The sequence below is a fragment of the Corvus brachyrhynchos genome, unplaced genomic scaffold (assembly GCF_000691975.1).
Source record: "Corvus brachyrhynchos isolate BGI_N302 unplaced genomic scaffold, ASM69197v1 scaffold42, whole genome shotgun sequence".
Taxonomy (NCBI): domain Eukaryota; kingdom Metazoa; phylum Chordata; class Aves; order Passeriformes; family Corvidae; genus Corvus; species Corvus brachyrhynchos.
The window spans coordinates 3797298-3812187 of record NW_008237242.1 but is presented as its reverse complement, the minus strand read 5'-3'; the positions used below and the strand labels follow the sequence as shown (position 1 = coordinate 3812187).

Below are 14890 nucleotides of genomic sequence, written 5' to 3'. Positions count from 1 at the left end.
GTCTATCCAGAACAGCTAAAATGGAAGAAGCTGTACTTTATTACCCTTTGAAAACTGATTTGGAAACATAATCACATATTTATGGCTTTCTGATGAGGCTGCCGCTAATGAGGGTAAATTCTTTCTGAAAAGTCTTGAAAAGTTAAAACTGGCTTGTTCAGCAAAAGAGCAAGTGGAAGAAGGAAAAGGAGTATTTTAAATATGCAATTTTTTCAGGGATTTATAGTGCCAGTGTTTTGGAACCATATTATTCATTAGTCTCTTTCTCCAAAAAAAATTGGTAGGAGTCCAAAACTACAACCTCTTCTTTTGAAAAATATGCCTAAGTTAGACCACTTTATATAATAAAAAGTTTAATCAGTTATAAATAAAGTGTCGCTTTTTTTCCCCCTCACAGACACAGGGGATCTTAAAGCCCCAGTTTCACACTTAATATTCCATCAGTGTTTATTTGCATCTACTGTAACAAACATACCCATAGTAACAGAAAAATATTACAATAATGGAGTCTTGCAGAGAAACCGTCAATTGTAATGACCAGTTTTTAGTGAGCTCCAGATAGGAAACAAATAACATACAAAGCATAACTATAATACCAAACATGAAATACAGAACAGTGGTAAATCATGAAATTAAAATTATGCTTCCTGCAATAAAATGATCTGTGCTGCAGAGAGAGACTTTTTGGTAGGTTTGGAGTCAGCCCATATATGAGAGGTTTAGCACAAAGAGTGGAAGGAGTTTAAATCATTTCAGCCACAGTGTTAGACTAAGACTCTGAATTTCAGGAATCAAGAAAGAGTGCAGGGTCTAGAAGATCACAATGTACTTTCTCTAGGATCAGTCCAACAAATCCTCGCTGGAACTGTCACAGACATAGTTCACAATTAGAAAAAGATGAGTTAGTAAGAGCCCATTTCTGTGGCTAGGAAGAATAGTGGTTTTCATTATCAGATTTTTTTACCTTTCTTGGATGCCGATGGCATTCAGCAAGGATTTCTCAACTTTGTTTCAGTCATTATTACAGTAGCAGAAAATTCAGACATCTAAGGATGTCAGACAGGTTGTGACAAAGTAGAAATTTTCCAATCCAGTAATCACAAAGGAACTGGGATAAAATACTCAAGCATGTTTATAATCTGTAGGCATTTAGTATTTTATTTTATATAGCAAAGGGTTGGTAACTCCACTAAAAGTAAAATTTATTAATGAGAGGATTTTTTTTAAAAAAAAGTGATAAAACTCCTTTAGGTTTCCTTTGGCTGAGATCCTAACATGGGACATTTCAGCACATTTTACACAGTAAACATGTGAACACAAAGAACTAGGACAGTTCTCAGTTTGCATCCCAACAAAAATATGGGTTTTATGACTAACTAAAATCTATACTGTAAAATAATGCAATTGGTTATCCTGGACATACAGTGAATATTTGTAATATAACTGCCTCGTCCATAATTCCTTCTCAAATTGTTATTTTACCAAAAACCCATAATTTTTCTTGGCTTTAAAGCTCCTGCTATACCAAGTTTTCTTAGAGTCATATCATAATCCATTTTTTACAGCAGAAATCCCTAGGGAAAGCAAGTGGAAATTTCAAAAGCTCTTTATTTCAACAGAGTTGGCTCATCATAAGCAATTGTCTCAAGTACAGTTATTTGAGTTATCTTAAGGCCAGAACCTTAGTAAACAGGAAAAAGTGATATAACTAAGTTTATATTAAAGTATCTTGTTTGCAGCATTACGTCCTGTTACCAAACCTGGCATATATTGTAACTGCTGGATGATTACCCAAGAGAGCTCAGTCATTAAACTGAATTTTCCTGTGCTCATTTTTTCATTCATTTGTGCCAAAACCCTTAATCTGAATCTACCTAAGCACATAGGAATGCCTGTCGAGGAAGAGATTAATACTTTTTAGTTCCTGCTTAATACATTGTCCAAACCTGTTTTGACCATGAAGGCAAATACAACTGCCCAAATCAATATCAGATTCACCATAAACGTTTATCATTCCTGGCAGGTGACCTAGAGTGGCTGTCAGCAAAATAATCACTAATTTGTTGAGACTTTTACAAAAGTTGGAGCCCTCTGTCCATATTCTGACATGTTTAAATGACAAAGACACACACTGCTGTGTCCACCAGCCTTGGTAGTTGAGCAACATGAAGTTAGATCAGGAGTCCCTATAGAGAAGAAGCAGGACCAACAACAAATAGAAAGGTATAATTTAGTTTTTTTCATAATAGATTTTAACAAATTAATTTTAAATGTGGTTGCAGGAACATGCATTCATTTCCAGAAAGGCTCTTTCCTGTAATTTGTGAGCTACAGCTTCTCAGCAGTTGAGTGCAGCCCATGGTGGATGACCTGTACTTGCAGCATCAACTGTCCCTCAGAGAAGACTTCAGCATGCTCCAACCCCCTCAGGAAGTGGGGAGAAGGACATCAATGCTACCTCCTCGACTTTCTTTCTGAGCTACAGACCATTGTCAGTCATCAGCTTCAGTGGTCACCCTGCTGAAGAGTCACTCCACCAATTTCAGCCATGAGCGAGCATAAGGTAAGCAATTGCAGCCCTTTATTTCTACTCTGCCTTGCTAAATCTGCAATCATCCAGCCTGGTGTGGTCAGTGACACTATCTGCCCAGTCTAAAGGACCTCAAAGACCACCTACTCAAACTCAAGCAGATGCAAGTGGGAGTATGGTGATTTTCTTAAGAAGGGTGCTCTTATTTACTGACTGATAGGAGAGGGAGGCTCTACCAACGATAGGTCATGTGTAAGAAAGTTTTGAAAAATTGAAAATTAATATGTTATGGTGTTGGCAAATCTTTTGCATCTGGTCAGTTGTCTATGGTTTGTATCTTTTCTATATGTGTCTAACAGGATGACAGGAAATTAATATTTAATGTCACAATTCCATAATATTATTTTAGAAAATACATTTTTCTAAAAATAAAATCATGTTCTTAAATGTCTTACTGATATATGTTATAAAATAAATTAGTTTATGGAATTTACAAAATCATATCATAAATTCTAAAAATAACATTATGAGAATTATAGATATAGTATAAAATTTTTCATTTCGCAATTATTTATTTAGAAGGGGAACAAATGTGTGCTGTTCAACAGGTAGGTATTTATGGAATGTTCTTCCAACTTTACTGGGACTTCCTACTTGTAATATGATCCTTGCTGGAAAAGTTTGCACTAGGTATAACCTAATTTTTTAGTCTTTGTTACATTTATATAGTATCACTAAAACCACAGATGTTAAAACGTGTTATTAATGTACAATAATTACAACTGCTAAAATTCAATTATACTAAAACATGAATTAAGTATTTTCATTGTAATGAAGAGCAGAATTGGTTTTCCATCTCTTCTAATAAAAAATCTGCCCAACTTTTTAAAAAAATCATTGAAAATACTCAGTGGATTGTTTTTCACTGCACTTGTTTGACAACTAAGGAGTGAATAGTAACTTAGTATTTAGGTAAAAATCATGGTAACATTGTAAACAATTGTGATTGTATTAGTACAGTGAGTATTTTAATTATTGATATGAATTTAATTATGAAACTGCAGCTATTAAACCCATGGCCTTTAAACCTTTAAGAGACATATTGCCAGCAGTCAGAATTTCATAATCACTTTGTTAACTAGCTACTAATTTCTTTCACAGACACATAAAGCCAATTCAGGTCATAGCTTTTGCTTTTGGGCACTGTACCAAGGTTTAGAGCCAGACTTTCATATAATCAACAAAATTATTAACTCTTTCCTGAGCTGAGATCCCAGCTAACATTCAGATCTATTCCTTTTCCTATGGATCTAGAAGTCTCTTTCAGCTATCACTCTTTGGAAATTATTAAAATAAATAAAGTCTCATTGTACTCTGATATATAGGGTAGATGAACTGAGCAAGCTGCATTTGCACCTGCTGCAGGTGGTTGTCTCTGAAACTTAATGGCTCCGGGAGAGATGTTCCAGGAAGGCGAAATGCTTTCAGGCCTTATCGGAATTAAAATCTTCAATTAATGCAAGTTAAATAGTCCTTATTTCCCCAGTTGTGGGCCAAAGTGATGGATTTGAAGTACTCACAAATATAATGCAGGTTTAAGACTTCTATACAAGAGGGACATTTCTGAATGGAATTTGTATTCCAGAGCTATTTTGGAATTTTCTTTCAGAATTTTTTTTTCAAGCAGGAGTTTATATTTTGATTGTAGAAAATTTCAGTTGTTAAGATGAAAATGGTAATTTATGACTTTGCAAATTGTTCTGGGGAGGATATGGAAAGTGGCAGGAAAGAAAGGCTTCCAGCACTGGGAGTCTGGAGAGCTTTGGAGGCTGGCAGCCTTCAAACAAGGCAGGGCCCTTGCTCAAGGTCCCCTGTCCAGCCCCTTTTTGGCTGAGCTTCCTGGCCTTGCCTGCTACCTGTGAGTGCATATTTCCAGTCTTCCATATTCTGCTGTAGGGCAGTAAGACAGCAAGTATAGAGCAGTCCTTGTATTTAAAATTCATTTAAGAGATAAGAATTTTGGAGGTTTTTTATGACTTGGAATAAAAATTTCATTTCTTCTCAATCCAGGTCTAATTTTAATTAACCCAAAACTGAATAATACTGTCTTTCAATAAATAGGTTCAGTGACACTTGAATTTTATTCCTACTGCAGTTGTCATAGCCCTGTCTATACTCCTAGAATGTTGTTTGATTTTGTGCTATGTTTGCTGTACAAAAAATAGCTTATGGTCTGATGACACTTAGGGAAAAGAACAAAGACCTATTCTTGTTAAAATGAAACTAGAAGCCAAGTCTGCATAGAACAAATGTGTGTGGGAAACTTGCTCTCCTGAAATTTTAGGCATGATTAATACAACACACCTGAAACCTTTATTGTATGAACACAAGGAACCTGGGAGAAAAAATGGATGAAGAGCTGCTAGTCCAGGATATGAAACTAGAGATGATAGAAGTTACAAACAGCTACTGTAACTGAAGCATAGGTGTAGGATTTAGGGGAACAGAGAAACATGAGGATGAAGGTGCCAAACTGAACACTAGTGATGACATATACTGTGAAAAAGAACTAATATACATAAAAAGCAAATTTACCTGAGTCAAAAAATCAGTCTCTGATAAAGAATGATGGTGCAAGTTTTCTTGACTAATGTTGTAAATCTCTGTGAAATCTTTGGATTAGATTTGTATATAAAACAAAAATCTTGGTATTTTTATTTGAGAAAAAAACTACTACAAATTTACATCATTATGGGAGACTATAGCATCGGATATCCAACCTACGAAAAATAGGACTGTGCTAGTTAGCCCTGGGTGGGGTGGCTCTCAGCTGACAATCAGCTGAACCCATGAGAGGTGAGGGTGTGTTAGACTTTATTTAAGAAAGTAGTAAAAGAATCTGAAACACTTGGCCATGAACAAAAGATGATGTGAAGATAGAGTCATAGAACAATTAAGGTTGAACGAGCGCTCCAAAATCATTCTGTCCAGCTGTTAACCCAGAACCACTAAACCATAGTGTTCTCCTCTAAACCATATCCCCAAATGCCGTATTCACAACCTTTAGAACACTTCCAGGGATGATGATTCCATCACTTCCTGGGCAGCCTGTTCCAATGCCTAAACACACTTTCACTGATTTAATTTTTCCTATTACCCAGTGTAAACCTCTCCTGTCACAACTCAAAGCCACATCCTCATGTCCTTTCACCTGTTACCTGGGAGAAGAGTTGCTTTACTTTAATAGAGGGACAAACAAAAGCTGATCTGCATTGCAGACTCTCAGTTTTAGATGGGTGAACTAAGGAATTCACTGAGTTATGAAGTATTTTGGCTTGGTGATAAAGAATAGTCACACTCCCTTATGTCCTTCTTTACAGTCACTAAGTGTCTTTGGAATGAATTTAGCTCCCATTTCAGATACACTTAGTGAAATTTTTTGAGTGACAAGTATTTTTAACAATAAGTGTTGTTAGGTGTTAAGAAAGCCTAGTTCTGAATGCTTTCCACTGCCACTTGAGAATGTCTTTGCATTTATGATCATATTTTGATGTTTATGTTGTATTTATAAAGCTGGGATAAATATTGTAATCTTTTGTGAATACTTTAGGTTAGACAAGATATACTTAAAAAATTCACTTGTAAGTCTACAAATATATAATCTTTACAGGGCAATAGCCATTTGAAGGCACAGTTTTGATTGCCGTTGAATGACACAATGAAATCTGAAGGCTTCTTGTTCTAGATCAAAGATCATGCAGCCATGAGTCACTAAGTGGGCTTTCATTAATTTTATAATGGTGTTTCAGGTTCATTCCAAAAATATTGCTTAACTAACTTGTTAACTTCTTTGGATTTATGCCAAATTCTCTGTCTTTCCAGAATCAGCATGCATGCTGGCTCTGTGCTTTGGCTGATCTCTGCTTAATCTATACCCCATTTATATTTCTAAGAACTGGACTGTAAAATCTATAGTATGGCAGACAGACACATACACTACAATCGAAAGAAGATATAATGCAAGACAGTAGAAATATTAATAATAATGATAATACTATAAATTAAAGAAGAAAGCCAAACCAAACCAAAAACAAAACAAAAAACTGGAACTAAACCAAAAAACTCTGGGAAAAATCTTGATATATATGATTGTCAAGTCCAAGATAGCACAAGCCATTTTATCTGATTCACAAACCTTTGCTGTCTGTTAAGAATACAGAAGTACCCCAGAAAATATCTTGATTCTCTTTAGCTCTTTGCAGCTCTTCATTGCCAAGAAACACAAGAAGGGGTCAGAAGTATATGTCACAGAATATCTAGAAAAAATAATGACATTGGATAAAGTTGACATAGTTATTAGTTTTGAGTATTTCTTTTGCAATTCAATCGGAAAAGCAGGTTGGTGTCATCCATCTCTGGAAGAGCGACAGGCAATTAAACCAGAAAATTTTATATGTCTGTAATTTTTGGAAAATGACTGAAATCAGAATGACATAATGAAATCCTTTTTTGTATTTTAACTTAAAGTTTATTTTTGTCAGATTTAAAAATACATTTGGCCCTTCAAGTAGACCAAATAACACTCATTGTAGAAAATAAAATGCCTTGCTACCTCAACCTTAAATGGTATGTTTAGGTTTTTACTTTCTAATATTTCAGTTTGTGCTATGTCTGGAATTCAGAGAAATTAATCAATAGTATCAAATCTTCTTTCTGTTGAAACCCAGAGAGAACATACTAAACCAAGTGTTATCAAGAACCAGTTACAGAAGAAAAGCAAATGCCCAGTTTCTCAATATTCACTAGAGCAGAAACTTTCAGCAGCATATTTAATCTAGCAGAATTTATCAAGGCATGTTTCAGCAAGAGTTGCTTACAAGGGCACAAGTTGTTCATTCAAGTATTCTTCATCCAAGTTAGTATTGACATTGATCGGATGATTTTACGTGGGGAATCCCTCTTGCCTTCAGATAAGATGACTTCACATATATCTCAGTGGCAATCATACACGTGTATACACTTTTAGCCTCTAAGCTCATTCTGCTTCGCTCCTTCAAATAGAGTAAAATGGTTTTAAGCCTTGAACTTTTTCTTTGAGTTGGATTCTAGACTCCCTGAACTAGGTTAAGAGCTTCTGTTTTACATCAAAGAGTAAGTCAAGATTTGAATTCTCTTCCAAAACCAGGTAATCCGTCTACAATAAAGCAGGTGGAAGGACACTAAAGAAAAATAGCTGCTGTAACAAGCCTGTAAAGTATGTCACTTCCACCAGATATCTCTTCAGCAGGTGCCAACAAATCCCTATCTCTTGCCTCCCACTCAAATGCTGTGGTGGTTGTTATGAGAAATTTTGTTAGGAAGAAAATTCAGAAGTAAGATTAGATTTGTTGCTGCTCAAGGTATTTAAAATGGGAACTGGAAAACTTGAGCTGCAGAAAGTTGAACTAGCTACTGCTTTGAGACTGTTTGTTCTGTTCTGCTTATTATCCGTGATGGCAGCAAACAAATTCTTCTCTGCATTAATTCTGATGATGAGTTCTCCTATGATTATGAAATCCAAGGAATGTTTTCACCACACAATTGCCAGATTTAATTTAGTGTGGCTCACTCTTTAAAAGGCTCTCTTTTCTTCAACTCTCTGGACATTACTTGTTGAAATTAGTACATTTCAAATGTACTTACACCCCTGTAAATCATCTCTTGCCATTTGCTGTTGTTGTTAGGAACATCATGAGCTCATAAATCAGTGGACTTTTCACATTTTTAGGATTATCTCTCGAAAATCTTAATAACCCTTAAGCTGACTCCAGCAAGAGTGTTTACCACACTCAAATGTCTTATGGGATGGTCTGCCTCCACACATTTAGATCACATGGAGAACCACTTCAAATGTACATTAGAAAAATCCCTGATGCATTTGCTCTTAGTAAGACTTCAGTGTCTGGTACCTCCTGCCATCAGATAATTTCCATGGTCTTTGAGGAAACTTAAGAAGTGAGAGTTTCTTAATGTGGCTGTGTGACAGCACACTGGAGATGTTACAACACTGTCTTGCAGGACTTAAATTTTGTTCTCAGTTTGATGCCTTGTCTCTTCACAGTCTCATCCAAAGTCTTCTAAAACTCCTAAAGCCTTTGATAATCTGTGGTTTATTTCATCATGTGGGTGTGCATCTTATAAATGGTGCCTCTTAGTGAATGACTTCCAGTGCAGACAGCAGAAGTGGTGTTAGCTAGCGTTAACAGGACCTGGTTGATAAGTGATTTTTATCCTTTTTTTTAAATGAAGAGTAGAAACAAAGTTATCACAAGTCCTGTGGACCTTACTGCTAGCCATAACACTTTGTTTTTCAAGAGCATGTTAGGATCACCTGAACTATTATTATATGTAACCAATAGATCAGCAAAGGAGGAACCTAACACTAAGCTCCTGACAGAGCACTGTCAGTAAAACAAGAAAGGTCTTCAGAGAGACAGAGGAATTCATTAAAAAATCCTGGGCTGAAAAACTTGCTGGAAAATCTTTCTGGAAAAGCTTGCTAGAAATGGAGACTAGGTGAAGAAAAAGTGCAGTTTTTCCCCTTTTTGGAGAAGCATTTGGATAAATGAAAGGCAATTCATAGCATAAGAAAGGTAAGATAAAAAGCTAAACCAAAATGAAAAATTGCCCTCCTTAAATATTTATGACTTCAATTGATGAGATTCTTATTCCTGATGGACAGCTTGCAGACTAATGAGTTTTTAATTGTTCTTACGCAATTAAGGGTGATGGTCTTTTGCTAAATCTTGAGTTTCAGCCATAGTTTATGTAAGTTGTTCACATTACTCAACCTATAATGATGTACTTGGCTTCATTGCTTGTGGTCTGGTTCTCATTTGTCTGGCATTACATTCTAAGATTGCACTGACTCAGATTTCCTTTAGTTTTACAACAAAAAGCAATAGCATGTATTGCATGAGGCATCTCAAATTTATTCACTTGTTTGTGGTCATTTTAGTGCAGGTTTCTCAAGCAGGTGTATACAGACATGTATCTCTGCATTCAGAAGATAAATAGGAACTCCTCAATGTAGTGTCACTACCATTACTTCTTCACCATAAAATGACTGATTTGCATTGAAAGTCTTTAATGTTATTTGAAATTTTTCAGTCCATGATGTTCCTGAGAAGAGGATGAAATCCTCATCCTTTATTTTTAATAAAGATTGAGATGTATGTCTTTTATACTCAAACTATTCTATGTAGTAGAAAAAAAATGTGCATCATCTATTTGGCAGTACTTCCAGCAAAACTTGCCTAACCTTTATTAAGATAAGGCACTGCTGAAGTTGGTAAGTCTTTTAACTGGAGCAGGAAGGCAGGAGTTGTCCATTGTGGTGTTACATAATCTTTTTGCTTATGAAAAAAAGAACTGCTATACATTTTAATAAGCTTTAAGTCAATTAGACTTTTTTTCTGTAAGCATAAAAAGGGTTATCCAAAAGTTCATACTGATAAGGTGAAGTGGATTCCAGAATTTAATAGACTTTGGGATTTAACTTTTATGTCTATTCACACAGCAGAAACAATGGCGTAAAGTTCAGCATATGCTAACCAAAGCATGTATTTGACAGTCTATACTTCAACTCTTTCTGCACTGTACATGGCTTCATTCTCACTAGGTCCAGCTAGAATTATTAAAATTAAAACTACTATAACTGAACCACAGAGTCAAGCATATGCTATTGTCTTACCTCTATTTTGTCATCCCTGCACACAACCAGAATAGAATATCTCCAGAGAGGGGGAAAAAAAAAAAAACCTGAAGAAAAAAAAAGGATGAACCATAAGGTGGATTTTTAAAAACAGAGGTTTTTTTTAAAAACAATTATCAGTTTTTCTGATGGGCCTGGAAGTAAGATAGAATTCAATAAGAACTTAAATTTAATTCCTGGGCTCTAGATTCCTGGGGATGTTTCTTTGAGCCTATCACTCCAAAATGGTAAGTGGTAGGGTAAGTGATGGAAGAGGACTTTGAAGACAGAGAGAGATGATTTTTGTAGTGTGACTTCACAGGCACTGTATAATTACAGAACACTCTGGAAATGATTGGTGCTGTAAGAAGCAACTGAATGAAGCCTGAGAAGCCACATTTTGACAACAGCTCACACATGATTAAGACTGAGTATTTAATAATCTCTCTTATGTTCAGCTATAGTTGTTACTTTAAAAGAAGTAAGAAAAATTAACAACAAAAAAACCCTCAAAGAGATGACCTTGAAATCCCAAACTACAGATTGTAGCAACTGGATGTGGAGAGCCCCAGTTTTGTGATCGGGAACTGTAACACTCACCCTGTAGATAAATAGAGGGACAAACCTACACAAAATACTCAGCATGAGGTTTTCAATAACGTTGAAGTACCTCTATCTTAGTTTGGACAGATTTATCATTAACAACAGGAAATTTTAAAAAAAAAATGTAATACAATCTGATGATCATTTTGTCAATGAATGACAGCCATTTTGTGTTCTCTGACTCTTGGAATAGTTTTAATAGAATTTATGCACTTCTTCAAATATCAAAACATGTTCTCTCTTCTGGCAGCAGCCAAAAAATCATAAAAGGAAATCGTAAGTCCTCCTGGCCATGGAGAAATCTTGTGTGTATGCCTGCAATCTGTCTGTTGTTGGCTTATTCTGTTCTTTTTCTTTTTCTGTAGTAGCTTCAGCACTGACCCCTAAAAACCAGGACAAAAGCCCAATTTCTTTTCCTTTTCTATAAAAAGGCCAATAAAAATGGCAAATATAGAAGACTGGGTGACCATTGCAGTGATTCATTTTGGCAATTCACAACTAACTTATGTAAAGTTCATCTGGTTCCTGGAGTTTGACTCTGTGCCATTATTCATGCAGTTCCTGGGGTACTAACTCAAAATTCAGTCGATTAACTCCCCAAGCGCCTCCAAGGATTCCAGATCTTCTTTATCCAGGACACATTGTTCCAAAATCAGAATATGTTTTCTCAGAAATTACTTTAGTGACATACTATAAGAAATTTTGCATTCCCACATGTGACTTGAGATTTCAATACACAATTTGAAGTGATGTTGATGAAAGCAATCAGCTTTCAAACTGTTCTAATATAGAACACAATGGATCTGTAGCCAGTGGAAAAGCATCCCCTTCCCTTTCCAAGATCACTTCAGTTGGCTTCAGATTAGGCATCATGATTATCTTCTTCCCATGAGGACAATGAGGAAGGTCTGCATTCCTCATTCTATTATGCAATTCACCTTGACATGCTTTTTAAATTTGAGACTGTCCCAAAAAATGTAAAATATGATAGTCTTCTTACATAGATGTTTTATTTTCAGAACAGCAATAACAAGAACATTAGAGTTTCAGGAAGAGCAATAAAAGTAAAAACACACATTACATAATATAGTTTAAAGAACCTGCAAAGAATTAGTTGGAACTGTAAATACACTCAGATGGACTGTAATACTTTTAAATCAGAAGGAGGTCACTCCTAAGACTCAAATTCCATATGGGCAAAACTCTACTTTCCTAAATCAAATGAGTAGCCCCACAGGAGCCAGTGAACAAAGAGAGAAGTAATTTTGTTTATGCAGGGATTAGAATGAAGAAAAACATCTCCTACCTGCATATGCCATGCTCTTTCTTAGTAAGACATGAAAGGTGTCCTTCCAATAGCAATTATTTAGAATTTCATCTTAACCTGCTTCCTTCTTGAGCTGAGTGATTTGCAGGAGCAGGGCCAAGAACGGTGCAAATCGAATGGGTAGGTCCATCAGTCATTCCAACGGAAGTGTAGGACTAGGAAACCAAGGCAGCTTGATCCTGGTGGCTACAGCACCTTCAGAGCAGAGGAGTGTGTGCACTGACCAGTCCCAAAGGCAACGTCACCCACATTGTCATAAAATCCTTCTAGTTCTCTGCAGCTCTGTGCAGTAATACGAGTAAAGTCAAGACTGAAATACAAATGGCACCTTGCTGGCTCACACATATCGTTACAGTCAGGAGAGGATCAGGGCTCCAGAAGGTTTAGCTGTGTCTAAACTTCACCACATGGGAGGTCATACATGGATAGTGTGGCCCACTGGAGAGGAAGACATTTTAAGATTCAGATGTGAACCCCAGTTTTGATCTTAAACTATGGGATTTGAAAAAAAGAAAAAGAAAAAAAAATTTAGTAACTAAGAATACTTTATGTTCCGCTCCTACAACTTTAAGGAATTTTCCTATTATACGAAATTCTAAACTGTAGTAACTTCTGATTCTTTTTTTTTTTTTGAACTGAATTATTATTCAAGTTTTCTATTAGTCTATAACCAGATAAACACATGCAGCTTTAAATACATACTATAATTCTATGGATTTTTTCAGCTAGTTCCGCACAGAACCATTTGTAAGATTAAAAAATAGTATAAATTCTGAGTCTAGCAAGATCACTTAAAAGAAATTATCCTGTTTACCTTATGCTTTATGAAATGGTCAAAGTATTTATTGAAATTAAATCCTTAGTAAAATGTATCATTTTAATCATGCAAGACACAAGTATCAATAAACACTAAAATTATAGAATGTCTCTAAAGCAAAATTGCGCCCTTAATGTTGAAACTTCTTTACAGAATAATAAAGACTAGAAGAAAAACTATCCTAATAACTCTGCTGTTATGTTCACTAATATAGACTGGCCTGCTCTTCGTAGAGAAGGAAGCACTAGAGCACTGTGAGAGGGTACATTTGCAAGTGGCTCTCCTCATGAAGAGGTATCAAAATTCACCTCTCAGTCCTACAGATTTCAAAGCATTAGTGGAAGGGCCAAGTTCACCCTTTCAGCCCTTGCTCCTTGGCTACAAGTCTCTGACCACTCTCGACAGCATGTTCATTCTTGAAAGCCCCTCTTTTAACCAGAGCATCTAGTGCAACACAGAGGAGATATGAGATTGTATTATCAATTTTTCTAGTCCAGGATGCTGACGAAAATGGCATACCTTGTTTCCTTTGGGTGAAACTTCAGCACACAGAAAAAACTTCAGGATAGTCTAAGCAGAAAAGAACAGAAAGAAAAAGAACACCAACATGAAAAAGTGTCTTGTCCTGTATCATGTGTCCTCCACACACAAACCATCACAGTCCAATGATGAAGATGAAAAAAGATGATCTTTGAAGACAACACACCTGTGTCAGAAAGGGAATACAGAAGAAGCAGAAACATACCTTTCCCAGAGAAACGTAAATCAAAAGTGAGTCTCTTTCTAACAATACAGAATTTACAGCAGAAATGCTAATACCAAAATATTCTAATGCCTATAATTTTTCAGAAGACATACTGGTCTTCTCTTTCCCCTACATTTTTCTCAAAAGATGAGATTCTTAGCAATGTGAAACAGTGCATCATGAAAAACAACACTAAATGTAAGGGGCTGCCAATAAAAAGTAGTAACACGAAGCTGAGCAATCATAACCATGAGTACTAACAAGGCAGTTCAACCTTTCTAAAGCTAAGATATGAAAGCCTAACTTTAAATAAATATTTTTTTTATAGTAGCATCAAAAGCAGACTTGATTAAATTTGTTCACAAAGTTCTTGGAATGATTCTAGCTGGAATACAAATCTCTACAATTTTGGTCCAGAAGAGAGAACACCAGTAAACCCATCCCAGCTTTTGCAGCATTTTGCTTGAAATGTCTGATCAGAGTTTAGCTTGTAGGATCCAAACACAATTGAGCAACATTTGATTATGATTATTTTATTTGATTTTCTGAAGTATTTGCACAATATTCTTGTTACTTTGAAAATACCTCACTTCAAGCTGTTAAGCTTTTATTCAAGAAAGCCAAACACAGTTCCTTTTTATGAAACACTGCAAATATAGAAAGCTGTAAATTAAGTTGCTTTGGAACAAAGAAAGCAATTTTAAGAAATGTTAAGTGATATATCTAGCTTTGAAATCATTCTCCATGGGTAGGAACAGGACTTTCCTTATTTTCTTGCCACAATGGGAAGCAAAAGAGCTAATTCAATTTCAGGCTAGAAAAAAAGAAAATAACTGTGTATATATTATAACACATACCAGTAGGTAGAAAAGATACTTAAGAAAAGGAGAACTGTGCTTATAACCACAAAACTTAGGTGTTAGCATAAGTATTAGAAATACACTCCAAATTTTAAAAGTCATGAAGCAATTACTGTAGTATCTATTAGAATGTATGCTTTAACTACTCCTGTACCTACAATGATCACTTACAAACTTGTACTATTACTTACACATCAGAGTGGTTTTGGAACTGAAGCCATGACGATTTTTTGCCTTTTCTTTTATACCCCTGTTATACCTTTTTTACAGCTTCTG

General features: G+C 35.6%; 1 long non-coding RNA gene across 1 annotated transcript in view; it reads right to left on the bottom strand.

Moving 5' to 3' along the window:
- The window catches only part of LOC108445670, a 28986-nt gene extending 15402 nt beyond the window's left edge, over nucleotides 1-13584 (bottom strand). The window contains exons 1-3 of the long non-coding RNA XR_001860622.1: nucleotides 13529-13584; nucleotides 12172-12684; nucleotides 6726-6846 (exon numbers count right to left, since the gene is read on the bottom strand). This is a non-coding gene — a long non-coding RNA (uncharacterized LOC108445670). The remainder of the gene's footprint in view (nucleotides 1-6725; nucleotides 6847-12171; nucleotides 12685-13528) is intronic.
- Nucleotides 13585-14890: the final 1306 nt, after the last annotated feature.